Source organism: Miscanthus floridulus, chromosome 6 (assembly GCF_019320115.1).
Source record: "Miscanthus floridulus cultivar M001 chromosome 6, ASM1932011v1, whole genome shotgun sequence".
Classification (NCBI taxonomy): Eukaryota; Viridiplantae; Streptophyta; class Magnoliopsida; order Poales; family Poaceae; genus Miscanthus; species Miscanthus floridulus.
In genome coordinates this window covers 125,743,919-125,757,128 of record NC_089585.1, presented here as the reverse complement: position 1 = coordinate 125,757,128, position 13,210 = coordinate 125,743,919, and the positions used below count along the sequence as shown (strand labels likewise).

Below are 13,210 nucleotides of genomic sequence, written 5' to 3'. Positions count from 1 at the left end.
ATACTACTTTTTCTAACAGCAGACATGCCGGACTGGACCAAGCATTATGCTTCCATCTCTTTCCATCTTTTACGCTTGAGAAAATTAATTGCTTCTCTCTTTTACTATATAAATGCCCGTTGCAGCGGAAACATATAATACCACGATAATTTGTTCCCGCAGGATCCATGTTTTCCTTATTTGATGCGGCATCATTATCTACAAAAGGTTTACACATTGCATATATCTTATCTTCAGAAAAAAAAAATACATGTTATTTCATCACTACATGATAATGTCAATATGTTAGAATGCATTACAATTTGTAGTTCGAATAACATGCTGGTTTTTTCTTTGATGATAGGATTCACGACGCCTCTTATAAATTGTATCCTTTTGTTCCTGAGACCTTGCATGCCATCGAGCTGTATCCCTTTCCCTCTTACGTTCTTTAGCATCTATTGTAGTTAACTTTGAATTAATACAAGATAACATACACATAGTACGTACCATGTAATATTTGAAATGATGTTGTATTATATTACCTTCTTTGGCGGTGTTAGTCTTGTCTCCCAACGGTGCACGAGAATTATTTTCCATTATACAAATCTATAAATAAAAATAGGCAGCAATTAATATAAATCGCAATTAGCACTTAAAGCGCATAACTGAAATCAAGTGGATTTGTTCAGCCTCTTTAAGGTTATGTTTTGGTCGATGAGACATTCGCCGTGAATACCAGGTGCTCAATCACTATACAGAAAATTTAAACAGTCCCTCCCAGACTTTTCTATATGGTTATGACTGTAATCATTAGTTTTGGAACTGGAAGGAGTAGACAGAAAACCTTAGTTGCATTTGTTATACATTCCTGATTCAAATAAAAAACTAATGTGTCGTGTTCACGCAGAAGCTCTTGGGTTCTGTAGTTGTGCTTGAGACATTATTTTTCTAAGCTAATAGGGAAAGGGTGGATTCACTTATGCTTCAACACAAGAGACCAAGAAAATGTAGAAATAGATTGTCCCAGCTTCAGGGACCAATGGTGCTCAGCGCCTCAGTCGCTCTCAAATATCAAGAGAAGCAGCATTGCTATGGTTAAAAATATGACAAATGGATAAACTGTGGTTATAAAAATTGCACATTGGTATGATTCCCGTAAGTTATGGTTTCAGTTAGTACAGTTCTGAACAATCTGATGAGGTTCCACTGGTAACAAATAATTAGCAGCACTACTATGAAATCAGTAGGTCCTCCAGTGGTATAAACTAAGTCGTATGAAAAAACATGTGCCAAAAATCATGAAAAACTGCACTGGAACACATGTTCTTTCATAGATTCATGAATACAAGCTAATTTTTCACGATAGACCTTGGGATGCAAACAACTATACAGGAATTCCATTTTGTCTGTAAAATTCAGAGCAACAAGGGCAATGTAATATACTGTCTGCCAATGAATAGTAATGAATCAACAACTAAAAGAGTAGACCCTCTCATCCAGCACGTACAGAAATAGCTTGCAAAAAACAATACGCACCTGCACAAGCTTGACAGAGACCTATATTTCTGAAGAGTGATCTGCATATAGATTAAAAATTTAATAATACATTAACTTAATATTATCAAGGACTTGTCAGTTTGTATAAACAATTGAAGCGAGAAAAAACCTTAACTGCATATAGATTAAAACAATGTTTTCTGTGATCCATAGAACAAAGAAATTGCTCTGGTGTGAATAACAAATCAAGAGCACTGCACACTATCTTTGTTGTGATGGGAAAAGGAAGACAAATCAAGCACACTGCACCCTATCTTTTTACTCACTGGATTGAAGCTTCCAGTGGAGACAGTTAGTTTAGAACCATACCCAATCAGCCATGAGCTTCCAGTAGTGCATTATCGAACATATAAATTGCTCACGAAGCTAAGCAATTAATAAACCATCCACTGAATGCTTATATAGGTTCAAAGTCGAAGTCCTGGATTGAAAAGACACTGTTTCACAAATGAAAAAACATCTTATACTTTGCAAAAAAATCAGTGCAACAAGCAATGACTGAAATTCAGTTATCCACAATACACCGCTCTACTTAACAGATAATTAATCTAGCTACGTACCGGACATCCGAAGAATTTATATGTTTGACACAATTGACAATTTATACGTTTTCATAGTGGCCAGCAGACAATATTATTGGCTTGATTCATACTAATGATAGAGTTCAGGTTCATATAAGAGGAGTGTTCACTTTGATATAACTGCCCTAAACCAGATTTCCATCATGTAACAGGTGATAGGACCTGAACTACTGCCTAAAGTACCTCATTGGTCACACTAAGGTTGTGGCCGGAGAACAAGTTAAAAATCATCATGCACCTCACTACCTCATGCAGATGTATGATTATCTGTACTCTGGTCTTAATGTAGGCAACTATTTTGTCAACAGAGACACAACAATTCATAGAGCTTATTGACAGAAAACAATTCATAGTTAGATGTCTATTCTTTCTGTTAAGAAGCCAAAAGAAGAATTTCTATTTACTTACAGCACTTGACTTCAAAATCCAAGATAAGAAGCCATGACACAATTTCAGCTGACTTTACCCAAAAATTTATTTTTTTTCTCAAACATAGAAAGACCACATAATTTGCAGCCTTTAAATGCCATCAACACAAGCAGAGTGATTTTCTAAAAGACACCTTGAGGGTAGCAAATTTTGATGCCGCAAGTGAAATTCAATTCAGTAAATTTCCATCAATTCTGTCCCTCACGCACCCTGTCATATTCTGTACTAATACTACAACTGAACAACAACTTTCAAGATGTAAGTGGTGAAAGATTTCTGATTTTAGAGTTAGAGTCACATTGCCAAAATCAAACTGGGCAATAGTGGTCAAATTTGGTTTTGGAGACCGTGTCGATGTCCAAAACAACTTCCTTTAGGGACATGGAGGGAGTATACAATGCTCTGGATTTCAAGTTTTTTTCTTGGTCATGACACAAGCCTAACATAAAGTGTGCATAAGAGACACTGAGGTCTTAAAAAGAACAATCAGCAACATAAGAGCATATCAAAGACTACACAAATAAAGCTAATTGAGAACTTTCCAACAGAAACACATCAAAGCAGAGTACAAGAAAACTAAATTATTATTAAAACATGACACTGCTATTGTAGATATATTTATCTACTAAATGATTAACCAGAGATATTATTGTTTTCTTTGATAGTCTACTTCAATAACTTGCACATCGACCACACCATAGCAAAATAGAATTCAGACTGCAAACTGTTCAGACCCGCTTAAAGCTAAAGCCATTTGTATACTGGAATTATTTCTTATAGGAATATAATCGCCATCCCACAACATATCAAGAACTGAAGCAATCCATTGGAAGCTGCTGCTGCTCCTCGTACAATGATAGTTGTGATGCACGGAGTACTAAATTCTTTAATTTTGAACATGTATAAGAAAAATAAATTTTTGGTACATTAAGGTTAGGTTATCAAGAAAAAAATAGTGTCTACCTAGCAAGAGGCCCTAAGCAAAACAGGTCATTGCTATTTTGATTTGAGCATATGATTTTAGTAAAATGGCCATGTTTAATAATTTTGCTATCCATCAATTCCGTGTCACCAGCATATATATATTCATCAATTCCTGAGGCGCCTAAAATCAGATCCCAGAAGAAGAAAAATATTGAAAACAAATCCATCGATTAAACCATAGCAACCGTGTTCTGCTAATGTGTTCTACTACTGATAATATGTGTCCTGCTATTCGATTGGTAAGCACAGGCAATTGAAACACAGCAAGAGAGACAAGACAGGAAGATGGCTGGCAGCAACCGAGGGGTGTGGGGGTACCCGGGTATGATCAGGCTGAAGCCATGTTCGACAATTTTTGTAGAACAATCGGGTTACGTAGTGGCAAGATGTTTTGGCTTAGTTTGATAGCCCTATGTACCCTCTTGAGTATAGAATAACTGGTTTGGCGTTTGGATTATTGGGTTTGAGTTTTTGGGATGCTTTAAAAAGCATGCACATCACTGTCTCAGCCGATTGTTGTGTCTGGGCGCGGTCACCGTGCCGGCGCTCGGCATCACCGCGCCTGCTACCCGCCGCGGCTGCCGTTGCTGCGCCCTGGCCAACCGCCCGTGTGCCTGCCACCGCACTGGCCGTCCCTGACACTGGCCCCGCCCTACTGACCGCGCCGCCGTGGCTGCGCCTGGGATGTCACGCACACACCCGCACGCGCCGCTGCCGAGCCTGCCTCTGGCCACCATCGCCCACACCGCTGTGGCCGGCCATGCTGCTGATTCCACACTGTAGGCCGCGCCGCGTTGTTGCCCTGGCACACCACGCACGCACACGCTCGCACACTGCCGTGCGGACCCGCACCGCCGTACCGCGCGCTGGCCGCTCTGCCACCTCGCGCTCCCCCGATGGTCCCGTATCGCTGCCGCGTGGCCACACTTGGCTCTGCCCGCACGTCGCCTTACCGAGCATGGGAATGTCGCCTGCTCTACCATCACTTCGGCGTCAGCATTGCGCTATTGTTTCCCATGGCCAGCGCCGTCCACTGCAGCGTAGTACCGTGCCACCGTCGGCATTGTGGGTTATGGTAGTACGGCCATGCACCTTGTGCACGCCTCGCTGTTCCCCCTCGCCCATGCTCGCTTGTACTTGGAGTTGACGGCCGATTCCGCCACGACAGCGCCGAGCCGAACTCCACCTACTTTCCCTGTTCCTCTATCGCAGCGTCGGCCAAATCAATGAAATTGCGTGCGCCTAAGAATGGAGTAGAGACCTAGCTACGCGCCGAACCCGTCCACTGCTGTTGCCAGCCGGTGTCGAGCTCCAATTCAAAATTCCTTCGCCGTCGATCGCTCTAAGACTCCATGGCAGCGCCCGCCTAATTTCCCTAGCCCCATCCACCTCCGTCCAATTCGTTGGCACCGAACCTTCGCCCTGCCCCACTCTATCCCGTGCGCACCCCAATTCGCCCTGCTACTGCCAACTCATCGCTATCGCCGTAGTCGTGCCATCACTGTCGTCGCGAGGTTTGCTGGGCGCGCATGGCTAGGCCAGATCGGTTAGTCTCCGGTCAAGCCATCACGATCGGTAGGTTTGGGGTGAGTCTCCATTGCCCATACTTGAGCTTGTTCATGATGTCGGTACCTTGGCTCATGGGAACGTGCCTGACGTCATAGGGAGAAGTCCACCGCCGTGGAGGGAGCTTGGGATAGCATCCTCGTTCACCGTATCACCTCCCACCGCTTCGCGTTGACGTCGAGGTGAGCATCGGCTCCTTAGATAGGAATGGGAGGGTTGGGTGTGGCCGACGTAGCCGCCCGGTGCCAGCGCCGCCGCACCGGTGCGCGCACGGGCTCCAAGGGACATGGCCGTGGTGAAGAAGAGAAAGGGGAGGGTGGTAGATGCAAACTCTGTGACTCGATGAAATAGTGCTCGAGTGAGTTTCGTGAATAGGCTAGAGAACGGGGGCTCTTTCGCTAAAGAGCCAGCCACGCGCGGGCTCCGCCGTGGGCCGCGTTGCATGGGCCGCGTCGGTTGCTACGCATGCGCGCAGGCGGGACGCCGGGGTGGGCCAAGCCGTCGCTTGCGGGCCGCGCTGTGAATTCGTTTTCTAATTTTCCAGTGAATTACAAATGTTTATTCAATATAGTTTCTAACTGAACTTTGATAAATTATAGTAAATCTTGTAGATGTCCAAAAATAATGAAACTAAGTTTGTTAGGTTCACAAAAATATCATCTATCTGTTAGTGTAGTTGGATTACAGTTAACTATGATAGTGATGGGGTCATAAATTCAAACTAGAGGGCTTAGTATTATGTCGATTAATATTTGTAGGAATTTTTGTGGTAAATTGGTGATAGCTATGGTTATGAAAATTTTACAGTAGGCTCACTAGATTATTATGTACTTGCTGTAAATTTTGTAGCCCTAGAGTAAGTTGATAAATAGAGTAGCTATTATCCTTGTTTTAGCATATATAGATTGAATCGGTATTAGGAGTAAGAATACCTTTAGTTGCTGTGATAATATATGTCATGCTTCGTACTTGTTAGTGGTAATAGTAGGCAACTTAGTATCTTAGCCGGTAGCACTAGCTAGTAGTTAGATAGATGTATTTTTATTTTAAGAGTTGTTGTTGCCATATTACTAAGTATTGCATCATCATTTCATGCATGTAGATCACGAGTTGGTAGAATTCATGCCCGTGGATGAACAAAAGTATGAGAAAGTCATTGAGGAGTATGAGGAGGAGATCCTCATGCAGGAGGGAGCCTCAGAGCCTTTTGGTGCTGACTTTGCTGACCCGTCGCCTGCCCAAGGCAAGCCCCGATGCATAACCCCTATTTTTAATGATCACTAAATATATATTAAGCAACCGGTAAGAACTGAAGGATGGAAGATGATGAAATGGAACTGGTTGCTCAACTCTTGCTTGAAAGTAGAACAGGTGCTTACATAGAATGGATAGATAATAAATTAATACGGCTATTAATAATATCATAAGCAAGGACTCACTAATAGTATTGCTTTCTGCCAAAAGAAAACCAGCAAACCTTAAAGGTTATCATATTCCTTGGAGTCAGGACATTATCCCCACTAGTTTGGGTAAGGCTTGCGAGTACATTGTGTACTCATGGTTTATTTACCACTGTTGTAGGTAATGCATGAGAAATACCTTTGTGTGGAGGATTCTTCTGGTGGGCTCAGACGGATCCTCATCCCTTATCGCTAAATGTTTATTTTTAAATTTTGTTGTTTATTATTCCGCACTCTGACATTTGGTAATGTAATAATGTAATTTCTAAGAACTTCTGATGTATGAAATGGACAAGTATTATAACTCATTCTCATTATTGGATTATTGAGAAAAATATGGATCTTTCAGGTTCTTCCTTGGGGTGTGCTCGACGGATACCGCCCGCCGTAGCTTGCTTTCGAGGTGCTTAGAGTCTGGTGGAAGATGAACACCTCCGTAAGCGTGTTATTTCGGGCGGTTCTGCCACACACGTGGAGGCGAGGTGAAAGCGGGGTGAACGATTTTCTTTTGTTATATATATATACTAGGTAGCATGCCCGTGCATTGCTATGGGATAGATAATATTTTGTACTAAAAACACACGAATCACACGATAAGATAACAATATTATAAAAATTAAATATCAATGTTAAAGTTATAGTTAATCCAAAAAGCAAAGTTTGTGAAATTAACAGTCACGTAGAGTGCGGTGTCACAGGCTTACAAACTCTACTTTATAGACCTTTTCGTAATGCGCCTAAGATAATGTTTTATATCAGCAGGAAGAAATCTCCGATATCCATTTCTTTCGTGTGCCAATATATCCACGAATAAGTTCCGTCGTATCTCCATACCATCCTGTACATAGGCTCAGGTATGTTTGTCAATATTAGTGCCTATCGCATGGGTAATACTGCGTCTCTTGAAAAATCTTCCACAAAAACTTAAAACAAAGTGTTATACTCACTGTATAAATATGTGTGGCTTTTGGTCTATTCCATGCAGACATATACTGTATAATAAGATATCCACTTAAGTGTCTGTGGCAAGATTCATGATCAGCGATATATAGAAATAGTTAAATCGTAGGTATTATTATTGCAAACTATAGTGACTCTGTGTTAGTTACCCATCTATGTCCTCTGCAATGTTTTCTTCCCGTCTGAATTTCCATTTGAAGACATCCTCATTCCATCTAGGAATATGTACATTCACTATGTCCGTGTACTGTAAGATAAATCCAAGAGTGTATCTGGCATACATCAGCACGGGTGTGTCTTTACACCAGTCTTCAATAGGTCTAGGATCAATCATGATAAGCATCTTCTCCTTCTGATCGAAAACATAAAGCATATACTTTCGAATGTGCAGCCATGGCAAAAGAAACTGTAAACATGGTAGCATTTAGAATAGTATATAGAAAACAAGTAATAAAAGCAGGAGCAAGCGACTTACATATCTGTATTGTGCTAAGCTATATTCCATATCCTCACATACACCAATCGTAGCAGTCATTTCTTTCTTAGTGTATTTTTACGGTATTCTGGCATTTTTGTTAAAGCACACATTTTCTGGAAGAGAAGGATATCGATAGTCAGGATTAATATAACTTGGCCTACTTTATACAATTAGGAGAACAACAAATAAGACAATATAATATAGCATGATAAGAATTTTAAAAATGTGCTTACACAGAATCTCAGGTCCACGTGATGCTTCGTAATACTATTGTATTTTTTTCATTGTATTGTACTCTCGAGCTACCTAAAAATAGACACCTAAGTTGAAACAGTTCTTAGAGATGTCTCGATTATTCATTAACAACTCTTGTGGGTCCTTGACACTTAGGGCAATCATGGAGGGATGAAAACCTTTAACCCAAGGCTTCCTGCAAAGCATTAGACACAGATGATGGTTTTTGTCATATAAGATAGCGCACTATTATTAGTAAATAAAGTAATTAAAATAAGCATGTAGCTTACTTCAACGTCGCTTCATCCTAAATTGCCATGACGTAATCACACAATAACTCAGTCATCTCTTCCTTGTTCATCGGCATGTCTTTCATGGCCTCAAATGCCCAAAACTCATCAGGGTCTTGGTTGGCATGGACTTGTGGGGATTTATTCTAAGTTTGTATGTGTTGAGGGGTGCCCGTTTGAACCACTAAGCATTTGGCCTTCTCATAGTGTTTTCTCTTTTTTGTGGACACTTGATCAGCCATCTTTGGATTCTCTATTATGGCACAGTCGCTTGGGCTTCCAATATTTTCATCCCTATCAAGATATGGAGCACCCTTTCATTTGTTTAACTCTGACGGTAGCAAGATCACCGCAAGCTTCAATCTAAATTCTTTCATATCATCATGCATGATAGTATGAACCTAATTAATTATTAATTAAAAACCCATAGCTAGTGCACACTCATAACTTGTGGTAAGACGCATAGTTTACCTAATTGAACTCGTCCGACAAATCATTCCCAGTCCAATACTCCATAAAGTTTATTAAGAATAAACCGCATGAAAAACTACATACACCATTAAAAGAGGTTAAGGCTCCCATTAGATCAAAAAGGAAAAGACACATAAAATTCAACTTATATGACATGCCATTATTTCTGACGTACCCATCTGTTTGTAATAATTTGTCGCAGAAAATCTCCCTAACCGGCCAGGTATCAACCACAACATCTAGCCATTTGTGCTCTTTCAGGCTTGTCTCCTCCAATATGAAATCTATCTGTTTCTGCAATCTACCTCGCTATTTGTTCATAGAAGAACGAATCAATCAGCATTTCCAAAAATATAAAATGTGTACAAATAGCTGTGTTAGGAAATACCCATAATTTTATTGAGGTCAACACGTCCGAACATCTCGCCCAAAGAGTCTAGCACCTGAACCTCACGTTTGTCGATGTTTATAACGGCAAGGTACTAATGTGTATTTGTAACATTTATTGGAAGGAACACCTATCAAATCAAACAATAAACATTTTGCCAGACATAAAAAAATTGATAATGAAAGACCAATAGATCATTTAAAAAATTGCTACCATGTCATGCTTCAAGTAAGCTAGCATCCTTTGAACTAAACCAGGACACTATGAAGTGCCACAGTTAGGGTAATTGGCTTCAATGGTCTCATCCTTTTCTCCATCCCGCTTCATGATTACAACTAAGCACGTAGTTTCAAGATAGACTATACCTCCTGGCCTCTTTTTCAAATCCTCCTAGGCCTTTAGCAGTTTAATATAAGCATCTATGACCTGCATACATTTCGCCATTAGAGAGAAAGAGCATTGAAGTTGGCAATGTTTGATTGAGTATTATGACTTGCATCATATGGCTGAAAAAGACATTCCATGTGGTTTCTCAACACCAGAACATCATCTATGAGCACAAGCTCCTCATTCCCAAGTGAAGATGGAACTTTTTTGATAGATTCAATTATGGCTCTATCAGTATCGGTACAAACATAATCTGAAAAAGAGGATTAAATTAAAGTATACAACAATAGTTAGCCGTTTTTCTAGGTTAATCCATCAAAGAGAAAATATCAATACCTTCTGGGGCAACCGGTGAAGACATAGATTTTTTGGGTTTATTTTGTATGATTATGATTTCCGAAAGTCCTTTTTCTCCCATCGGATCTACCCCAGAAGTTGATAGGGCCTTTTCATCATAGGCCGTGCTAAAGCCCCGGTCAACTGGTGGAGCTTCGTGGGTAACTTCTGTACTCATGCTTTCTTGCAACCATCTAGAATCATCCATAGGCTCACTGGAATTTTCTGTTTGTACAATATCTTCTAAGGGGTCTCTCTTTTCCTTCGAAACCTTTGCATCTGAACTATCCATCGAGACCTTCTCTGCTCTTCTGAACCTTGCAATCTTTGTTCCTGTGCTGTTTATCTAAAATTTGGAGATACCCAGACTTGTAATTAGTAATAACCAGTCATACGATTAAATGATTTGAATATGAAAATCAACTATCAATATAAAAATCAACTATCAAACCAATCCTGGTTACGATTGCCGGACCATGAACAGTAGATAGGTGTGAAAACAATGTATTTTTACAAATAATGTCAGTATGTTGCACGGATCCTGTAAATTTTATCTACACCTATAACGATGCATGTGCTTATAGCTTAGACGATAGAAATTTACAAATCTAATTTTATTTTAAAAATATAAAGCCCATCTCTTGATCTTTATGACCTATGTCGTATAGATTAGTTTATACAAAGCTAATAAAATTAGTTTCTCTCTTTTTTCCATACTATTTGTATCACCTGTATCATTTAATGCGGACTCTGCAGCAGAGCCAAAGCGAGGTGGTGTAGTTTTTTTTATGAACTCTACACTGTCCATGGATGGACAACGACGTGGCTGGGGCTTGCCTATGCAGGCCTTGTGCATCGTGGTGCTGTGTTCTTGCAGGGCTTGCCCATCGTCGTCGACACGGACTCGACCAACGCACGCCGCCACCACCCATATATGTCTTGCCCAGCGATGGAGCCTCTCAACAGCTTAGCAAAGAATTCACGGATGGTTGCAAGTTCTGACTTAGGCATAACCATTGCATATGCTTACCATTACATTACATAATCTAAAATTTGGTAGTTTGAGTACTTGCAAATCATGTTCCCTATGGTAAAATACTCAAATGCAATGGCTCCAAGCCTCCAATCAAGAGACCAGCTATAACAAATATGCAACTCTAAATATGTTTTAAACAGGACAAGCAAGAAACAATGAAGCAATCAAAATTTCATATGGCCACCGTGGAAGTACCTGTGAAGCAGCGGTAGGTCCTTAGGGATGAAGTGGCCGGTTTCGACGTTGACGACGAGCCACGCGTCGCTCTATGCGGAGCAACGGTAGGTCCTTATGAATGAAGCGGCCAATGCCGACATTTATGAAGCGTCACTCCGATGGATATCGTAGCTACGGAGGAAGGTGACGAAGGACAGGTAAAGGAAGAAGGGGAAGGAGAGGTATGCTCTATGAAGGACAAGTAAAGGAAGGGGAAGGAGAGGCGGCGTGATATACGAGTTTTCTTTTAGGATACATAATTTGACCGAGGAACGAGCGGAGCGATACGGAGAGGCGATGATGATACCCTTACATATTTTTTAGGATACATAATTTGACCTAGGAATGAGCGGAATACGACATAGGCAAGGGGAGGGGCAGACCGACGGAGCGATGATTGTCGCACGAAACGGTGGTCTTACTTTCTTTCTTTTTAGTTGTCCACCTCGACATCCTTGTCCAGCCTCCATGACTCCACATCGCCCATTGCACGTGCGGCGACCGACGAGGGCTTGGGACTAGCGGGGCAGGGACATAGGGAGGGTGACATCGGGGGCCTTGGTGTGGGCGGCGGTGTGGTGGGGCCTGGTGAAATGGCAAGGTGAGCGATGGGCGCACATGAAGCGAGAAGATAGGAACAGGGAGGTCATGGCGGTGGAAAACTGGTGTGGAGCATCGCCAGTCGGGAGGGGGCCACGTGTGTCACCGTCGACCAAAGGAGTGGGCCGCACGCACCACTGTCATCATGAATTACAAGGTGAGAAGAGGGTTGCGGCTAGGGATTGAGGGAGGTAAGGCGCTGGGCGACTAGGCGAGGATTGTGTGCCGAAGCCCTAGGGGCGGGTCACCTATCGCGTGCGGTCCACGAGTTTCCTACTGTGGGCGATGTCGTTTGCGTGACTTCTGCGACTTTCCTTCTGACACGATCATAGGGAGGAGATCGCACCGTGAGGTAGAGCAACGTAGGAGATTAGGACGTGCGGTATCACAAGGGGAGGGGTGGACCAATGGAGCGACGATTGTCGCACAAAACGGTGGTCTTACTTTCTTTCCTTTTAGTTGTAGGAGAATATGAGTGGTAGCCATAAGAAAGTTTTTGAAGGTATAATGCGCATCACTTATTGTCATTGACTTATTGCACATATGGCTACTATGCTTATGCATAAAGGATTTGTTTGGTACCCTGATCTGACTTGGAGCACAAATATTTTAAAGTGTGGAGATAAACATGTAGTGTACACAGGAGTGACAACGTTTAAAAGTCCACAAACGTGTTGCCATGTCCTATTGGTGCACTGAATATAGCCTCGTTCATGTTGCAAAATGACGAGCCATTTTTGTTCATCCATATCTGTAGCATTAGGAATAGGGTCATTTTGATATTATTATCCATATTTGAAGCATTAGAAAGAGAGCTATTTTCATATTGGTTCCAAATGTGCATACTTGTTAACAGGCAAAGAAGCTGTTTACTATGGCACTATGTAAGCAGAGTCAAAGAAGAAGAAAAACAATAAGTGATAATGTAGGAAATATGAGTGGACCTTTGGTTACTTTTGCTGCTGGTTGGATATGGTGTTTAGGTTCTACGCTCGTGGCTCTACAAATGATGTATGACACGATGAAATCTATAGGTAAAAAAAATTCCTTTTGGCTATGGATCTGTAAATGATATGTAAAATTAAGAACCTCCACATAGAAGTAAATATGTTTCTTTGTGTATATGTTTGCCTGTACCACAGTATGCAGTTGTGTATTATAACGTGTGAGGATCTTACTTGTTCGTGGGGGATTCTGTGAAGAAGGCATGGTTTTTTTGGGGAGCGGTTTGGGTAGCCTTTGTTGTATACGTTTC

General features: G+C 41.5%; 1 pseudogene; it reads right to left on the bottom strand.

The window, feature by feature from the left end:
• Positions 1 to 7,268: 7,268 nt before the first annotated feature.
• On the bottom strand, positions 7,269 to 10,395 carry LOC136461185 (uncharacterized; annotated as a pseudogene).
• Positions 10,396 to 13,210: the final 2,815 nt, after the last annotated feature.